The sequence below is a fragment of the Sebastes fasciatus genome, chromosome 13 (genome assembly GCF_043250625.1).
Source record: "Sebastes fasciatus isolate fSebFas1 chromosome 13, fSebFas1.pri, whole genome shotgun sequence".
In the NCBI taxonomy this organism is placed as follows: Eukaryota; Metazoa; Chordata; class Actinopteri; order Perciformes; family Sebastidae; genus Sebastes; species Sebastes fasciatus.
The window spans coordinates 3947235-3965443 of NC_133807.1; the positions used below are offsets into that span (position 1 = coordinate 3947235).

Here is an 18209-nt window from a genome sequence, read left to right on the forward strand (position 1 = left end):
CCTCCCTGTGGACTGTAGAGGAGAGAAATGTGCCGCTGCCACCTTGTGGTTTCCCGGCGTGCCCTCACAATATGCGTGTCCATGAGCAAGTTGCAGTTTTTTTTCCATCATGTTATATAGCCTCCAGAATAATATCAATGTTTTAAAAGTGGCCAAAGAGCGCTGATTATGTCCTTTACTGATTCACAGTCACTTTGGGCAGTTTAGTTTGAGTTAGTTAGGTTTGAACTGAGGTTACAAGTGGTCTGAATATTGCGGTGACCAGAAGTCTAAGACACACAGCATGTAACACTGGTGTCCTATTCTTCCTTGTTAGAATAGAATAATATCAATGTTTTAAAAATGGCCGTTGTTCACCTTTAATAAAAAAACTTCAGCCAGATCACTAAATGTTTAATAAGACAGTCAGACAGGAAAAACAGCTAATTGTTGTTTATTAAAGCAGGAGAGTTCAAATAAAGGAACATTTTCATTGCAGACTGAAAGTCTTGATATTTTTCACCAACAATCAACAAATCATTTTAGTAATAAAGTAATGTCTCCACAGAGAGAAGAAGAGGAGTCATGCTTCTGTGGAGGAGCTGATGTCCAGATCCAGTACAAGACCTGGACTGCAGACAGCCAGTCAGACCAGCACTGTACAAGGTAAGACTGTAGATCTGTCTGATGATGTCTTCATGTCTGAAAACAGGACTTGTTGTTTTAATACACTGACTATTGTTGTGACAACCATTTAAGATCGTCTCCATCATACATATCTGCTCTGCATCACTTGTACTTTGTTCTCCTTTGAGAGAAAATCTGAACCCAAAAGGAATACATTTATATTTTTATGTTTTGTTTTTATGATAGCACTCCGTCTTTGCATTAACCAATCAGAATGATCTTTTTTTTCCCAGCTGCATAGATGAAGATGGAGAACTATTAAACTCCGTATAAAGTAACAACATCACTGTTCTATCACAGACAGACAGTCACACTGACTAACAGCCAGACAGCAGCCTGAGACACAACAAGAGACACAGACTTTGAACAACAGCCCACATTAGCTTTCCTGCTAAAGTCTCCTTCTGTAACTTATAAACACACATCTGGTCCTGCAGAGCGACACGTTGAACAAGTGACCAAACAAACACCCACTGAGGAAAGCTGCACTGCTAACATCAGCTTTCAGGCTACAGTAGAGTGATAATTAGCTCGTCAGTTGCAGCACATTAAACATCTTAAAAAGTGTTAATATATAATATCTAATATCAACATTAGTTAGTTTAGATGTTTAACAGGGTCCTGTCACTTCAGTTCCTCTGCTAACAAAACACTGTCTGCACTCAGCTGGTAAGTTTCAGATTTCAGCACATTTGTTTACTTTGTCTTTTCCTGTTTTCTGTTCTGCGATGTGCCAAGCCATGAATACATGCATTACCACTGCAGGACAAACCGAGCTGAACTGTAGTCACATCGGAGGTTTATTTATTTACTGCTGAAAACTCAACATTTCCTTCTGCTTCACATAATAGTCCTCCACCAGCGGGGGGCTTTTATTTTGAAGCAGCTATAGGAAACGCAGTGTATTTCTCAGATTCATGGTTCTTTGTTAGAGGTGCTATATATAGTAAATACACGTCTACACAAGAAGACATGAACATATTCTGCGTTATTTGATCAGTTTTAAATATTACAGGAAGGTAGGAACAGCCACAGTGAGCTGTTTAGATGAAGAGCTGCTGGCGAGCAGCTGAGGCTCCGCCTCCTCTGCTGTCAATCAAACATGTACCCCAACACACAGTCAGAGGCTGAGAAAAAATTTGCATTTCTGGTGCTTATCTTTAAAAATAACATCTAAAAACAATAAATGTAAAAATCACCTTGACGTTAGTTTTGACTTCAAGAAGGGATGATGACTTTATAACCTTTACTTCTTTATATGTTGTTATATTGATATTTTCATGTTAGCATTGGAAATAAAAAAGTTTCTTTATTTCGTCTGAAACTTTTTTCTCTCTCTTTCAGCAGATAGTATTCTACAGGAGGTTTTAGATGAACATAAGATCAGTCTGAAGAAGAGATGTGAATGTGTGGCTGAAGGAAGTGATGAAACAGGAAGTGGAACCCTCCTCAACAGGATCTACACTGAGCTCTACATCACAGAGGGACAGAGTGAAGAGGTTAATACCCAACATGAGGTGAGGCAGCTTGAGACAGCTTCCAAGATGAAGACCCTCCATGACACTCCAATCAAGTGCTACAACATCTTTAAAGCCTTACCTGACCAACGGGGACACATCAGAGTCGTTCTGACGAACGGCGTCGCTGGTATTGGAAAAACCTTCTCAGTGCAGAAGTTCACTCTGGACTGGGCAGAGGGCTGGGAAAACCAAGATGTCAGTCTGGTGGTTCTGCTTTCGTTCAGGGAGCTGAACTTGATCAGAGATGAGCAGTACAGTCTTCTCATGTTGCTCCATGTTTTCCATCCAACATTACAGAAGGTCACAGCAGAGAAGCTCGCTGTCTGTAAAGTTCTGTTCATCTTTGACGGCTTGGATGAAAGCAGACTTTCACTGGATTTCCACAACAATGAGGTTGTGTCTGATGTCACCCAGAAGTCATCAGTCAACGTGCTGTTGACAAACCTCATCCAGGGGAATCTGCTTCCCTCAGCTCTCGTCTGGATAACTTCCCGACCTGCAGCAGCCAATCAGATCCCTCCTGCATGTGTTGACAGGGTAACAGAAGTACGAGGCTTCACGGACGCCCAGAAGGAGGAGTACTTCAGGAGGAGATTCAGTGATGAAGAGCTGTCCAGCAGAATCATCTCACACATCAAGACATCCAGGAGCCTCCACATCATGTGTCTAATCCCAGTCTTCTGCTGGATCACTGCTACAGTTCTGGACCACATGTTGACTACAGACCAGAGAGGAGAGCTGCCCAAGACCCTGACTGACATGTACTCACACTTCCTGGTGGTTCAGACAAAGAGGAAGAAGCAGAAGTACGGTGAGGGACATGAGACGAGTCCACAGGAGCTGACGGAGACTGACAGGGAAGTTCTTCTGAAGCTGGGGAGGCTGGCGTTTGAACAGCTGGAGAAAGGAAACATCATTTTCTACCAAGAAGACCTGGAGCGGTGTGGTCTGGATGTCACAGAGGCCGCGTTGTACTCAGGAGTTTGTACAGAGATCTTCAAAAGAGAGTGTGTGATCTTCCAGAAAACAGTCTACTGCTTTGTTCATCTGAGCATTCAGGAGTTTCTGGCTGCAGTCTACATGTTCCACTGTTACACAAACAGCAACACAGAGGTACTGGAGGCCTTCCTTGGAGAAGATTACAAGCACAGAGAGTCAAAGCTAAACTCTTTTTTCCAGAATATCTAAAATTTTTTTGGAATCGATCTTAGCCCATCTCTGGATGTCTTCCTGAAGAGAGCCATGGAGAAATCCCTTGAAAGTAAAAATGGCCACCTGGACCTGTTTGTTCGCTTCCTTCATGGCCTCTCTCTGAAGTCCAACCACAAACTCTTAGGAGGTCTGCTGGGTCAGACATACAACAGTCCAGAAATCATCCAGAGAATCATCAACAACCTGAAGGCTATGAACAGAGATCATATCTCTCCTGACAGAACTATCAACATCTTCCACTGTCTGACGGAGATGAACGACCAGTCGGTACATCAGGAGATCCAAGAGTTCCTCAAGTCAGAGAACAGATCAGAGAAGAAACTCTCTAAGATCCACTGCTCAGCTCTGGCCTACATGCTGCAGATGTCAGAGGAGGTTCTGGATGAGTTAGACCTGAAGAAGTACAACACAACAGACGCGGGACGACAGAGACTGATTCCAGCTGTGAGGAACTGCAGAAAAGCTCAGTAAGTCCAGATGTGATTAACTTTATAGATCAGTGTAGATTAGTAGTTTAGCTCTTCTAATATACACACTATAAAATTATTCTTAAAATATAATATTCTTTTAAGTGTTCCACGTGTTTATTACATAAATATGTCAGTTGTAATTTGTCAGAGAGGTTCTTGAGCTGTTTCAAATGTTGAGTGAAAAAAATGTTTCAGTAGGTTGTGATTCTAGCTGTCAAGTTAATGAACATTTATTCTATTTCTAATACTTGTTACATTTTACAGTTTGTTCTTATTTATCTTTTTGGGTGATTGAGGCGACATGTGAACCTGGTAAAACAAATTTTAAAAAACAAAAGATCAGCTGGCTGATGGAGCGCTGGGTCTAACTCGGCAGCAACAGAACGTTTTCTTGTCCGGAGGGGAGTTGGGACGGTCCTGGGATCAGAGCCCTGGTGCTGGGGTTTGCACTGGCTGAATTTGAGCTAACTTCTAACTGGGGGTACGTCTTCTGGAGCTGCAGTACACTCTACTCCCGGCGGCATGGAGGACAAGGCAGGGAGGACGAGGCGGGGGTGCGAGTCAATTTCTCGTTTCTGCTTCTTCTAATTTAATCCAGACAGTGCAGTGTCCATTCAGAGCATGTCTGTTCAGAACGGGCCGAATGCTTGGTTGTGGTGTTGCTGCTTGCAGCTTTCTTGAGGACCGCCCGTACAAATAACTTAACACTCGACATTGTGCTACCAGCAATACACCCACCAAGTGTGAAGTCGATTGGATGAGCGGTTGTCAAGATATGCGAAGGACAAACAGACAGACAGCTTTATAGTTAGATAAACAAACTATCAAAACACACACAGACCCTGGATGTATTATTCTGTAAAAGTGATTTGGTAGCACAAGTGGAGATATCAAGTCAGTGAACTGATTCAGTAACGTCAGTTGCACAACAGCATCAATCTAAAGTTTTAACATTAGCATTAGCTTGGGTTGAGCCAGGGTCAAATATTTCAAACCGGTTTGATATTAAGCCAACTTCAATTTCCCTTGGGATCAATAAGGTTACTATCTATCTATCTATCTATCTATCTATCTATCTATCTATCTATCTATCTATCTAAACACCGGACCAGACTGGTGTACCGAATTTTACCACTAGGTGTCACACTTGACTCAGCAGCCGGAGAGAGCCCATGAATGAGAGTGGAGCGACTCCAGTCTACATGGTGGCAGTAATGCACCTCTAAGCTGGTTTGCCAACCGCCAATAAACACTAAAGAAGAAGAGGCGGCACCACATTACACGTTACCTCCTGTTTTTTGGGCTCATCTCTTTGCCACGTCTCATCTCGCACAGGTTGTTGATGTAGGCTACTTTTTAATTTGATTTAATTCTGTCATAATGACAAATGTCGGTTCTGCCGGTTAGCATAAAATCAAACCGGTTTAAGCTTGTACACCGGACCAGACAGGCAAAACCGAAAATCTACCCAACTGTAGCATTGGTCACCGTAAACTACTGGTCATACGAGATAACGATTGTCGTTGTAAAACTCCTGAGTTGATGCTCAGAAAAGAGTGTTTATGACAAAACGCCATGCAGTCATCAAAATATCTAGTTATATTAATGTTTAATTATGAACAGGTCTAATATTATTACGTGATTTGTTTAATTTCTCTACTGTTTAGCAGCAGTCACTGAATTTTCCCATTTATGGACGTGAACCTGACAGCAGCAGGTAGCTAGCAAAGAGAGGTCAACTTCCTCAACTGTATTATTATTACATATTCACTGAGTTTTGAAAATGCTTTTCTAATCAAGAAGGCCTCATGCTAACTTTGTGGAGACAGACCTGGGATCAGATCACACTTACAGATTGGACATTAGGGAAGCCTCAATGTAACTTCATGTTCTCTCTCTCTCCATCTGAAAGATTAAAGAAAAACAAATATTAAAAGTCTGCAGGTTAGAGAGAGAGTGATGAGAATTATTGTTTCATGTCAAACAGTGAGATAAGATTAAATGAACCACTGATGTGAGGAGCAAATGTTAATCAAAGAAGTATATATCAAACTGTTTAGTCATCAAATGAAGTAAATATAAACTGTCCTCTTTCATAATAACATATTTTTTAATTTGTGTGTCATGACAGACTTTCTGAATGTGAACTCTCAGATACTCACTGTGAAGTTGTGGCCTCAGCTCTGAAGTCCAACCCCTCCCATCTGAGATATCTGGACCTGAGTAACAACCACAACATGCAGGATTCAGGAGTGAAGCTGCTGTCTGCTGGACTCGAGAGTCCAAACTGTAGACTGGAGATCCTGAGGTCAGTTCACTGACTGTAGCTTATGTAGTTTGTACACACACTCTCTATGCACTGGCTCTGTTCCAGATGGCTCTAGAGAGGGACATTCTTGTTTGCGTCAGCGACCGTAGCTCTCCAACACGCTTGGCACACAGGAGAGGCTTCAGTTGGTTGCAATCTCCTCACCTCAATTCAATTCAATTCAATTTATTTTTATATAGCGTCAAATCATAACAGAAGTTATTTCGAGACGCTTTTATATGGAGCTGGTCTAGAGCGTACTCTATAGTTTAGAGACCCAACAAGAGATCCCACCAAGAGCATTGAATTTGGGTGCACTGTGGCCAGGAAAAACTCCCCGTTTAGTGTGTAGAAACCTAGAGCAGAACCCGGCTCTGGGTGGGCAGCTATCTGCCGCGACCGGTTGGGTGTTGAGAGAGAGAGAGAGAGAGAGAGAGAGAGAGAGAGAGAGAGAGAGAGAGAGAGAGAGAGAGAGAGAGAGAGAGAGAGAGAGACAGAAAAGAGATGGGGAGAGATGTACAGCAACCACAATAATAGCACAGCAGCTGTAAGAACTAATACAAGTAGGACTAATAACAAAAATCAAAAGCAGTGGATGTAAAAGAGTGATAATACAACTATCAGAATTAATAGCTGTAATAATAATAGAACTATATAACTAATACTACTAATAATAAAAAGGCTGATAATGATGATGGTAGCAGTGGGTGTCGAGCAGGCAGCAGACGTGGCAGCAGATGCAACCACGATCCAGGTGTAACCCCATCCATGGATACCTGCAAGACGTGAAAGCACAAAGACTCCGGGGAAGAAATCAAGTTAGTAATAATGAATGAGACATGAATATATACGGAAGGAGAAAGGAGCTCAATGTGTCATAGGAAGTCCCCCGGCAGTCTAGGCCTCTAGCAGCATAATAAGGGGTTGGTCCAAGGCAGCCTGAGCCAGACTTGGGCCAGCCCTAACTATAAGCGTTATCAAAGAGGAAATTCTTAAGCCTACTCTTAAATGTGGAGACGGTGTCTGCCTCCCGGACCGAGACTGGGAGCTGGTTCCACAGTAGAGGAGCTTGATAGCTGAAGGCTCTGGCTCTCATTCTACTTTTGGAGACTCTAGGAACCTCAAGTAACCCTGCTGCATTCTGGGAGTGCAGTGCTCTAGTAGGGTAATAGGGTACTATGAGCTCTTTAAGATATGATGGGGCCTGACTGTTTAGCGCTTTGTAGGTGAGGAGGACGATGTTAAATTCTATTCTGGATTTTACAGGGAGCCAGTGTAGAGAAGCTACCTCACCGCTAGATACCGCCAGATCCTACACACTGGACCTTTAACCACAGACCTTATTTCAGGCATCTAACTAAAAACACATTAAAAAAAAACATTGACATCCAGACGAGGGAACAGGAAGTGCTTAAATGCTGACTCATTTCTGGGTTTTAGGACTCATTCCTGTAGCACTCTATTTGAACATGTCTAAAGGTGCAGCACTCTTCAACAAACACGTATTGCACCAACTTAAAGGCACGCAAGTGATGATTATGAACGACACCATCAAATTAGAGGTTTCTCTGGTTCTGAGTTATTTCCCACATTCTTTTTGACAGCAGATCTAACTGTGCTCTGTTTTCATGTCAGCATTGTCTAATTATTTGAAGCCGCAGACATTTAGATTGCAACAACAACCAAATAAATATTCTGCATCAGACACCTCTTTGCAGGTTCATATTTTTTTTCAATTCTATCTCCATACAATAATCACATGTTCATATGTACATTCAAAGAGTTATTGATGTATGTCATCATTCCTTCTGTCTGTGAATCAATCCCCGTATAACCTGAGTGTTACAAGATGAGGACAAAATCCAGTCTTATTCTGTGTAAAATGACCTGTAAAGTTGATCTTAAACTAATCGCAGGCTTCAGCAGTCTGAGTTAGATGTATTAGGGCAGGGTGACTTGGAGAAAATCAAATATCACAATATTTTTGACCAAATACTTCAATATCAATATTGCGACAATATGTAGGATTGACCATTGGTGCTTTCACAAAATATTTACACGATGAGATATTTGATAAATAATCATCAGTAATGTGGATCTAATGACAAAGTGTAAGTGACAAATAATAAAACAGCTAGAACAGTCTGGTAAGTTCAGAAAATTACATCACCTCACTGTAATTTAGCCTTTAAAGCCAGGAAAAGACAACACTTATGCCATATCACGATATTACGATATCAAAAATCGAAGATGATATCTCGTCTCATATCACGATATCGATATAATATAGATATATTGCCCAGCCTTAGTATGTATCCATTAAGTATGTTGTGTTTGACAGTTTCCTTGTTGAGCTGCAGGAGGAATAGTAACACAAAGAGGGAATTTGGTACTAAACAGTCTGTAACTTTGGTAAACACTAGGGGTTGGAAAACAAATTGATTCACCTATGTAAAGCCATTTTTTTTTACGATTTTGAATTAGATTTTTTAATGCCAGAATCTATATATTTACTCCATTTGAGTCTATGCGGAGGTAGAAGGAAGTTACCGCTTTTATTGTTGTAGTCTGAGTGACGTGACGTCATATCCGTTCCAACCAAAACAAACAAGCCGGCCACCGCAAGCTGAAACGAGAAAGTATAAAACAGCGGAGGGTCAGCGTGGATACGACCTGCACCCTCCCATTTTAAATCCAAAGTGGTAAACACTACACATCCAGTAAAGTATGGAAACACTTTGGGTTTCACACATTGCAGGAAAAGCAGAGCTAGACATCACGGATAAAGCTGCATGCTAACTCTGTCACGGGCAGGAAACGTCATCATATTGCGGTAACATGCGGTCGAGCCGGCCGTCTCTCTCATCTCCGTGGTCAAATGGGCCGACGATACAACTGTAGAGCACCCAGATACTGACATTTATGTTAAATGACCATGGATGTATAAAGAGAACGGAGCTGATGGGAGAGCTAGCAACGACCTTGGAGAAGTTAGAGGAAGTATACACTTGTGACTACATCTGGTTTTCAAAATAAGGTGTTAACAAAGGGAAGTCTATGTACAAAATACATATATGGAAATAAGACTGACTGATTATATTCACAGAAGTATAAAACATTACATATCCCTTATAAATTAGAAAGAAAATACCACTAATTTGTGAGGGAAATGTAATAAATACTTCCTGACAATGACTGGTATATTTGACTTAAGGACATCTCTGACTACATACATACTGAAAATCAAACATTTTTACTGGATTACTTTAGATATTTTCCAAAGTAAAAGGCCCTAGAAGTGTATGATTCAACTTTTTCCCCATGGTCTAGTGTTAAAAAAAATATCAAAAATCACCACATATCGCAAAATCGAATCACAATACCTGTAGAATAGCAATAATTGAAAATCACAATACATATCGAATCGTGATAGTATCGTATCAGGAGATAGTTGAATCGTCCCAGCCCTCGTAAACACCCACTTGATTTGTCAGACTCAGATTTCTGAATCTTCATATTAGTTTCAGTTGAACTGATGAAGTCATTTCTTACAGTGTAGTTGTTATGAAGGGACCACTTCACAGGAGGAATGATTACTGCCACCAATAACTCTTTTAATGTACATATGACATGTGGCTGTTGTTTTAAGACAAACTTGAACAAATGTGGACCTTTCCTGTAAATTACATAAATCTACTAAGCTCCCAGATACAGTAAGAAGAAGGCCATGTAATAAATGAAATAATGAGGTCCAACAAGTCTGATTTGATATTGATCCTCTAATTCCAGACTTGACAGAGATCAGCAGCATGTTATTGATGTGTGTTGACATGAATAGTTGTATGAATGTTGTGGTGACATTTGGATGATGTCTGTAGAAGGCTGACATTATGATGATCCACAATAACACAATGACAAAGTCACTCTACTCATTTTAGGGAAAAGCTCATTGATTAGGACATAGTACTGTTGAGCTACACATTTAAAACCTGAACACATCTGATTGGATTATAAAGTGATTTTTATCTTCATCATTTATTCTTTATTCAGATTGTGGAGCTGCAGTTTGTCAGAGATCAGCTGTGCTTCTCTGGCCTCAGCTCTGAAGTCCAACCCCTCCCATCTGAGAGAGCTGGATCTGGATGACAATGAGCTGCAGGATTCAGGAGTGAAGCTACTTTGTGGTTTTCTGGAAAGTCCACTCTGTAAACTGGAGGATCTGGGGTCAGACACCATTTTTTACTTCTGTACAGAGATTAATATGATGTGAAAGCTGTGGTGACACTAAACTGCAGACATAAGGCTGATATTATACTGATCCACACTGAGGGCCCTATCTTACACCGAGTGCAAAGCGGCGCACAGCACAGTTTCAGACCAACGCAGTTCTCATTTTCATGCCCAGCGTCCACGTTGTGTAAGTAGCAAGTGTACTTTTTGCTGATTTTTTTGTTGCCTGATTTCCTTCCCTTTCCCCCAAAATCCATCCTGATATATTTGAAACATTTGGAAACTTTGAGATCTTGAGTTGAATCTTGAATCAGTTTCTGTGGGTTTTTATTTGTGTTTGGCTGCACAACATGAGTTAGTATAGATGGATCCACTGGTGGAGCTGTCAGAGTTTAAGAGGTGAAGTCACTACGTCTTTATTGAAGTAGCAGCATGTTGTCATTCATATTAATGAGAGCTCTGTTTCACTTTTTGTATTTTACAGTTTTTAACCTGCATCCTGTTGGCTTCAGGTGTTTGGAGTTTACATTTTCTAAACTTCTACGTTCTAAACCTTCTTCAGCTCTGAACACATTATTAAACATTGAATGATTTCAAGCAGGAACGTTGTCTTCTAAACTTACATCATTTATTCTTTATTCAGATTGAGTGTCTGCAGGTTGTCAGATATCAGCTGTGCTTCTCTGGTCTCAGCTCTGAAGTCCAACCCCTCCCATCTGAGACACCTGGATCTGAGCTACAACGACCTGCTGGATTCAGGAGTGAAGCTTCTGTGTGATTTTCTGGAGAGTCCACAATGTAGACTGGGGACTCTGGGGTCAGTTCACTGACTCTGTTACTATTATAGATCTTATAGGTTTAATTAACAATTGAACCTGATTTATGTACAAACATAACTTACATTCATAAAGTTGTTAATGTCCTTTTGTTCATATTTTCATGTTTCTTGAACTAAATTTAGTCTGCAGTCACAAAAGACTTGTGTTTCTTAAAGAAACTGTTTGTAAGAATCAGAAATTGCTTGTTAACAGCGACACCCGTGGCTGTTAAGTCAATGAAAGTCAGCGTCCTGTTGCTCGCGCTCGCGCTCGCTCTACATAGACATGAACGAGCATCGTTCAAAACAGTGAGGCGACACACGTCAGCTAAAACCACAATATCACTCTATATTTCAGCTGCTTGGCAGTAATGTTAGCTGACCAGACGAAGGTCTCTCCATGAATCAATGCTGATCCTAGTGTTGGCTTTTCCTGCTTCAGCCTCCCGACCGTAGTGGGAGGGAGACACCAGCACCCGGTCGGAGACGATAACGTTTCTCTCTGCGGAGCTCCGTCACTTCACAAGACACAGGAAACCTCTGTTGGTCTGGAGGAGCTGGAGCAGTTATTTCTGCACAAACGTCCACTATACATTCACTAGATATTCTCAGAGCTACGAAGTCTTCTGCAGTGTGGAGTGTGCACGCATGCACGTGAGATGGAGCAGGCTGAGTGAAGGCAAGCAGGCAGAGGACCAGAGTACAGCAGAGACTCCGACCCTGGAGAACAAAGCTACGGTCTCCCCCGCATCCTCCGACCGCGGCCAACACTGTTTAACAGACGGGCTTCACTAGAGACAACTTTGAGGTTTTGGTGCTTCCGTGTAGTTTGTGTTGGAGTCTGAGTCTGAACAGCGTAGCCACACGCGAGCGCGCTTGGGACACCGACCCGGGTGATTTATACATGTAAGAAGTTACAAACAGTCCCTTTAAAGAAACTGTAGAAAATGTCCACTGTTAGTTGTTAAAGTAAATAAATGTTTATAATTTTTTGGTAAATGGTCACATCTGGATACAGAAGATCCTCTAAACTAATATTGGTTTTACATTGATCAAGTTTACTTCATGAAGTAGAAATATTTCTCTGGTTTCTGCTAATTTCAACGTATTCCACAAATAATGTCTGATCATTGATATTGATTATTCCACACACACACACACACACACACACACACACACACACACACTCACACACACACAAACACACACACAGACAGACAGACAGAGAGAGAGATCAGCAGCATGTTATTGAGGTGTTTTGACATGAATAGGTGTATGAATGTTCAGTCAGGACCACTTTAGTCAAAGACACTTATTCCATTTGCAGTATATACATTATATTTGGCGGTATGGCTCTGTTCTGGGACCTCCCTGCCCATCCACGCGCATGCGTGGATCCACGAGCCTACGTGTTAGCATGAGGCAAGGAGAGCACACCTCCTTGCCCTTCCATGTGCAGACATGGAAAGCCAAAGGCAGGGAGAGCAGCAGCAAAGACCCCCAAAACAACCATACCAGGCAATCCTCCCTGGCCTTCCATGCGCTTACATGGAAGAGCCACAGGAGGAGCTAGCTGAGCACCCAGAGAAACCCGTGCAGATTCAAACGACATACAGTGATGCCATCTGCATCTACACAGGTTGTGCCCCTCCATGTGCATACGTGGAAAGCATAAGGCAAGGAGAGCACACCTCCTTGCCCTTCCATGTGCATACATGGAAAGCTAAAAGCAGGGAGCCCCAAAAAATGACCACACCAAGAAAACCTCCCTGGCCTTCCATGCGCCTACATGGAAGAGCCAGCAGGAGGGGCCAGCGGTACGACTTAATAGAAAGCTAATTAGACTAAAACGATATACAGTGAAGCCTTTTGATTCTTCACAGGTTGCAGGCTGAGGCATATGGCTAGAAAGTTAAATGAGAGAATCAAGCAGATATGCCGTAACATTTACTATATATAGCCAGCAAGTTACAGAGCACTCATAGCTTTTGAGCTTCAAGGATGTCTTGAGCCTCCGGCCGGAGATAACGCTCATAAGCGGTTGATGACCATCGGCCCCAAAGCCTTGAGTGTGGAGACAAGAGCTGTTAATGCTGCCGTAGCTCGGGCTGCTGGAGCTCGGACTGCTGGGCTTGGACTGGGGTTCGAACCGGGCTCGGACCGGGGCTTGGACCGCAGGATCTCGTGCTCTTTTGGATGGCGGCTCAGCGGCCGTAGATGGGACTGCAGCGGAGTTTCGGGCACTTTCTTTCCTTTTCTCAGCGGCTTTCCTGGGAGCGCAGGATTTGAGAAGATCTGCTGGTGGAGTTTTGCCATGGACGTTTTCCAAAAACATTTCAAAAAGCTCTTAATGAGAAGACCCGACTGGAGCCGTGATTTGGTTTTCAACCAGCAACGGTAGGCCGGCTGAAGCAGCTTAAATAAGGCGCCCTGTATGAAATTTATCAATAAATGCATAGAGAGGAATCAGCTGATCCGACAGCTGATGCATCAGCTGATTGGGCTGGCTTAAGATCAGCTGTTATCACTTGATAGCCGTTGTATGAGCAGAGCTTGACATTATGGCCTGCCTGAACTAACACTACGCTCGATTTGTGGTGACATTTGGATGATGTCTGTAGAAGGCTGACATCATGATGATCCACAATAACACAATGACAAAGTCACTCTACTCATTTTAGGGAAAAGCTCATTGATTAGGACATAGTACTGTTGATCTACACATTTAAAACCTGAACACATCTGATTGGATTATAAAGTGATTTTTATCTTCATCATTTATTCTTTATTCAGATTGAGGTTCTGCAGGTTGTCAGAGATCAGCTGTGCTTCTCTGGCCTCAGCTCTGAAGTCCAACCCCTCCCATCTGAGAGAGCTGGATCTGGATGACAACGAGCTGCAGGATTCAGATGTGAAGCTGCTGTCTTATCTTGTGGAGAGTCCAAACTGTAGAATGGAGACTTTGAGGTCAGTAGAGGGTCGGAGTCGGCCCATGCTGGTTTCAGCAGTATTGTTGTGATGTGTTTCCTCAGTTAAGCTGTGAGAGGAGAACAGTCAGCCAATCAGATCAGCCAGAAGCTTGTTGTGATCATGTGTTAGAGTTGATGTGAAGAAGATGTTGTTGTTGTGTTCATGTCTCCAGGAAATAAAGCTGGATTACAGCTGACAGCATCACAACATGTATAGAGACAGTGGTCCTCATCCATCAAACTGCCGTACCATCAGATCTGATCAGAAAGTGTTTGTTCTCTCAATGATCAGTTCATCTTTGTCACAGCTCTGAGATCAGTCTGACTGAAGACTCAAATCACTGGCTCTTATTTCATAGAACCATCGTTACATTTAGTAACCATGACGTGGTCTTTATACAGACCAGAACCTCTGCTGAAGTCCAGTAATCATTTGTAATTCAAATGTCACTGAGACCCTGTTTTCTAACACCTTTGAACCCTAACAGCAGTAAATCCATCATTAAAGTGAGCAGTGAATGTCTCTCTGATTCTGCAGTATTGATGCGTTCAGGACTCTCAGCAGTTTATTTCCACTGTGTACTTCAGTGAAATCTACAGACTTGATGCCCAAAGTCTCTGCAGGTCTGTGAGTGCTGAGCTCAGTGTGTTCACTCCAATACGTTAACATGAGAGCTGAAAGGAAGCCGGCTACGCTACACAGACTGAAGTCCCTGCTGCTCTTTATACTGGATGATTTATTTATATTTTTATTTTACCTTTATTTAACCAGATAAGTCAATTTAGAACCAATTCTCATTTACAATGACGACCTGGTTCAAGAGGCAGCGACAGAAGGCAAGGTGATACAAGATATTAGATCATCGAACATAAATACGATAAGTGCAATAAAACATTAGACAAAATTAAAACATCACAATATATACAGTATATACAACAATAGATATATGTATATATAATGTATATATGTGCTGTGTACCTTGTAATGAGTTATTAAAGGAGGGTAACGGGATGAAGGTGTGGAGTTTTAGTGTCTTTTGTAACTCGTTCCAGTCACTAGGAGCAGCAAACTGGAATGAGTGACGACCAAAGGAGGTGCAGACTTTAGGAACGACCATACTAATGAATTTGCTAAAGCATAAATTGCGGTTACTGTTGGAGATATTGAGTAGTGAGCGGAGATATGGAGGTTGGTTCTGCCAATGATAGTTTTATAAATGAACTGTGTGCTGCATCACTGACTGACAGCTGATGAAGGGAGTCTCTGTAAACACTGATTCATGACTTCTGTTCTCTTCTTCTCTCATCAGATGGAAGCAGTGATCTCTGTCAGAGTCTGAGTGATCAGAAAAGTGGATGTGTTGAGAGGATCAGCCGTGTCCTGATGATCCACAGAGGTTCACCACCTGGACCTGGATCTTATTTGTCTTTTTTTTATTCATTCATATATTCTGAACCCAAAATGCCTCTGCAGAATAGTTCAGTTTATGACAACATAACTGTAGATGAACACATTTAAATAGATCTTTCTGCTTTGCTTTGTGTTGCAGCTCCACTCTGTGGAACGATGGAGTTTTGCTGTTTATTTCCACATATTTCTAAATGACAGTGGAAGTTAATAAAGTTACCCTATTAAAACCAAGCCCTCAGGAAGAGCGCCCTCCACACCTCCGTGGGATGGTGCAGATGGTACAGAGCTGCTTCAACCACCACCCCGCCAAAGCCAGCAGCAGAATAGAGCAGGTCTAGCATAATGAAGGTGCAATGGAGGTTCCTGCTATTTAAAGAGCGGGTCTATTACTATTATTATTATTTAGATTTTTTCTAGGTGTGTGTTTTCCTTATATATTGAAATCCAAACATTCAAATTTTGGTCGAAGTACTTCCACAGTAACAAGGTTTTGTTTTATTTTCTACACACAGATAACCGTACTTAAACTATCTTTAGTCTAACGCTGCCCTGCACTCCGTGTCATAAACTGCCTTACATTTTAAACTGTACAGAAAATAGTGAAAGTAACTGGCTGTCATTAAACCGACGCTACAATGCTTTGTCCTCCCTACACATGAAATCATACCTGATGTTCTCCTGGCACTGCTGAAATGAGCACACATACGGGGTTTAGGGTGGTCTCTTCAAGTTTAGGTTTCTCAGCCACAGTCTTCTGGATGTTCAACACACTGTTGTTGAAGCCACAAATTTAGCTTTGTCTGGTTGTTAGTACAGCCGCGAACAGCACAACAAGTACCAGAGCTCTGCAAGGACATTTTAGAAAACACAAATTTAACGTTAGTTAAATATCTGTTAAAAAATAAAGCAGGATTTACTAAATTGAAGGCGAATTACTCTTCAAAAGAAGCGCCGTTGGCGGTTAGCCACTATGATTATCCTATGGGACTAACTAGTTTACTGCTACTTCTGCTACCTCAATGGAAGTTAGGCCCATAATCATTTCTACAGTAACGCTCCCCGAGAATAAGCTGGATAAAGAGTTATTTAGCACCAGGCTGAGAAGCAGTGTTTTGCTGCTCCTGTATTTCACCACAGCAAGGTGAGAGGTTAAACCACCGGAGGTCAGCAAAAACAAGCTTCTCAGGGGTTGTTGAGTTACTCTGGAATCCAAGGCACTTTCAGGTAGACGTAACCTGAGGTGGGGCTACCAACATGTGCAAAGCCAGAGGGCTTTAGAAACTCCAGTAATCTGGAGAAAAATGTTGGGCACTCAACACCCTTGGCGAATCCTGTTATCTTCTTGTCAGTCAAGTGCTGGTTACAATTACGAAGAAATTACAATGATGATTTATGTTTTCCATCTTGCATAAAAAGGTTTTTGTTCAGTAGTGGTCATTTCAACCAGTAACCATGCTTATACCGGTTAGTTTGAATATATTACATACCGGCGGGTTTGCAGTTTGCAGGAGCTTAGTTTAGTTATTATACTGTAACTGAAAGGGGTGGGGGGAAAAAATCCATTCGCTGATTTTGAAATAGATTTGTTGATTACCAGAAGGAAGTTACCGATTTTATTGTTGTACTGTAGTCAGAGTACCGTGACGCCATATCCGTTCTGTATCCGTCAACCAAATCAAACCACAGTCGGCCGCAGTGTGCTGTAACGAAAAAGCGGAAAACAGCGGATACGACCTGCACCCTCACATGTTAAATCCAAAGTGGTAAACACTACACATCCAGTAAAGTATGGAAACACTTTGGGTTTCACACATTGCAGGAAAAGCAGAGCTAGACATCACGGCTAAAGCTGCATGCTAACTCTGTCATGGACAGGAAACGTTATCGTATTGCGGTAACGTGCGGTCGTGCCGGCCGTCGCTCTCATCTCCGTGGTCAAACGGGCCGACGATACAACTGTAGAGCACCCATATACTGACATTTATGTTAAATGCATTCAAACGGCCCCGATGGAGCTGACCATGGATGCATAAAGAGAACGGAGCTGACGGGAGAGCTAGAGACCACCTTGGAGAAGTTAGAGGAAGTATACACGTGTGACTACGTCCGGTTTTCAAAATAAGGTGTTAACAAAGGGAACTGTATACAAAACACATATATGGAAATAAGATTGATTGTATTATATTCACCAGAAATATAAAACATTGCATGTACCTTGTAAATTAAAAAGAAAATACCACTAATTTGTGAGGGAAATGTCTTTATTCTTTATAATTTTGGGTTGCTGGAAAAAATGTAATAAATACTTCCTGACAATGACTGATATATTTGACTTCAGGACATCTCTTTTTACTGGATTACTTTAGATTTTCCAAAGTAAAAGTCCCTAGAAGTGTATGATTTCACTTTTTCCCATGGTCTAGTGGTACAAAAGTTAACATAAATCGCAATACTTAAAATTCGCAATACTTAAAAATCACATACATATCGAATCGTGATAGTATTGAATCAGGAGATAGGTGAATCTTCCCAGCCCTAGTAACTAATGAGTCGTGCACATGCAGTGACAGGTAGATGAAGCTGTATGACATAGGTGGAAAAGTGGC

General features: G+C 41.8%; 1 pseudogene; it reads left to right on the forward strand.

The window, feature by feature from the left end:
* Positions 1-503: 503 nt before the first annotated feature.
* On the forward strand, positions 504-16243 carry LOC141781486 (protein NLRC3-like; annotated as a pseudogene).
* Positions 16244-18209: the final 1966 nt, after the last annotated feature.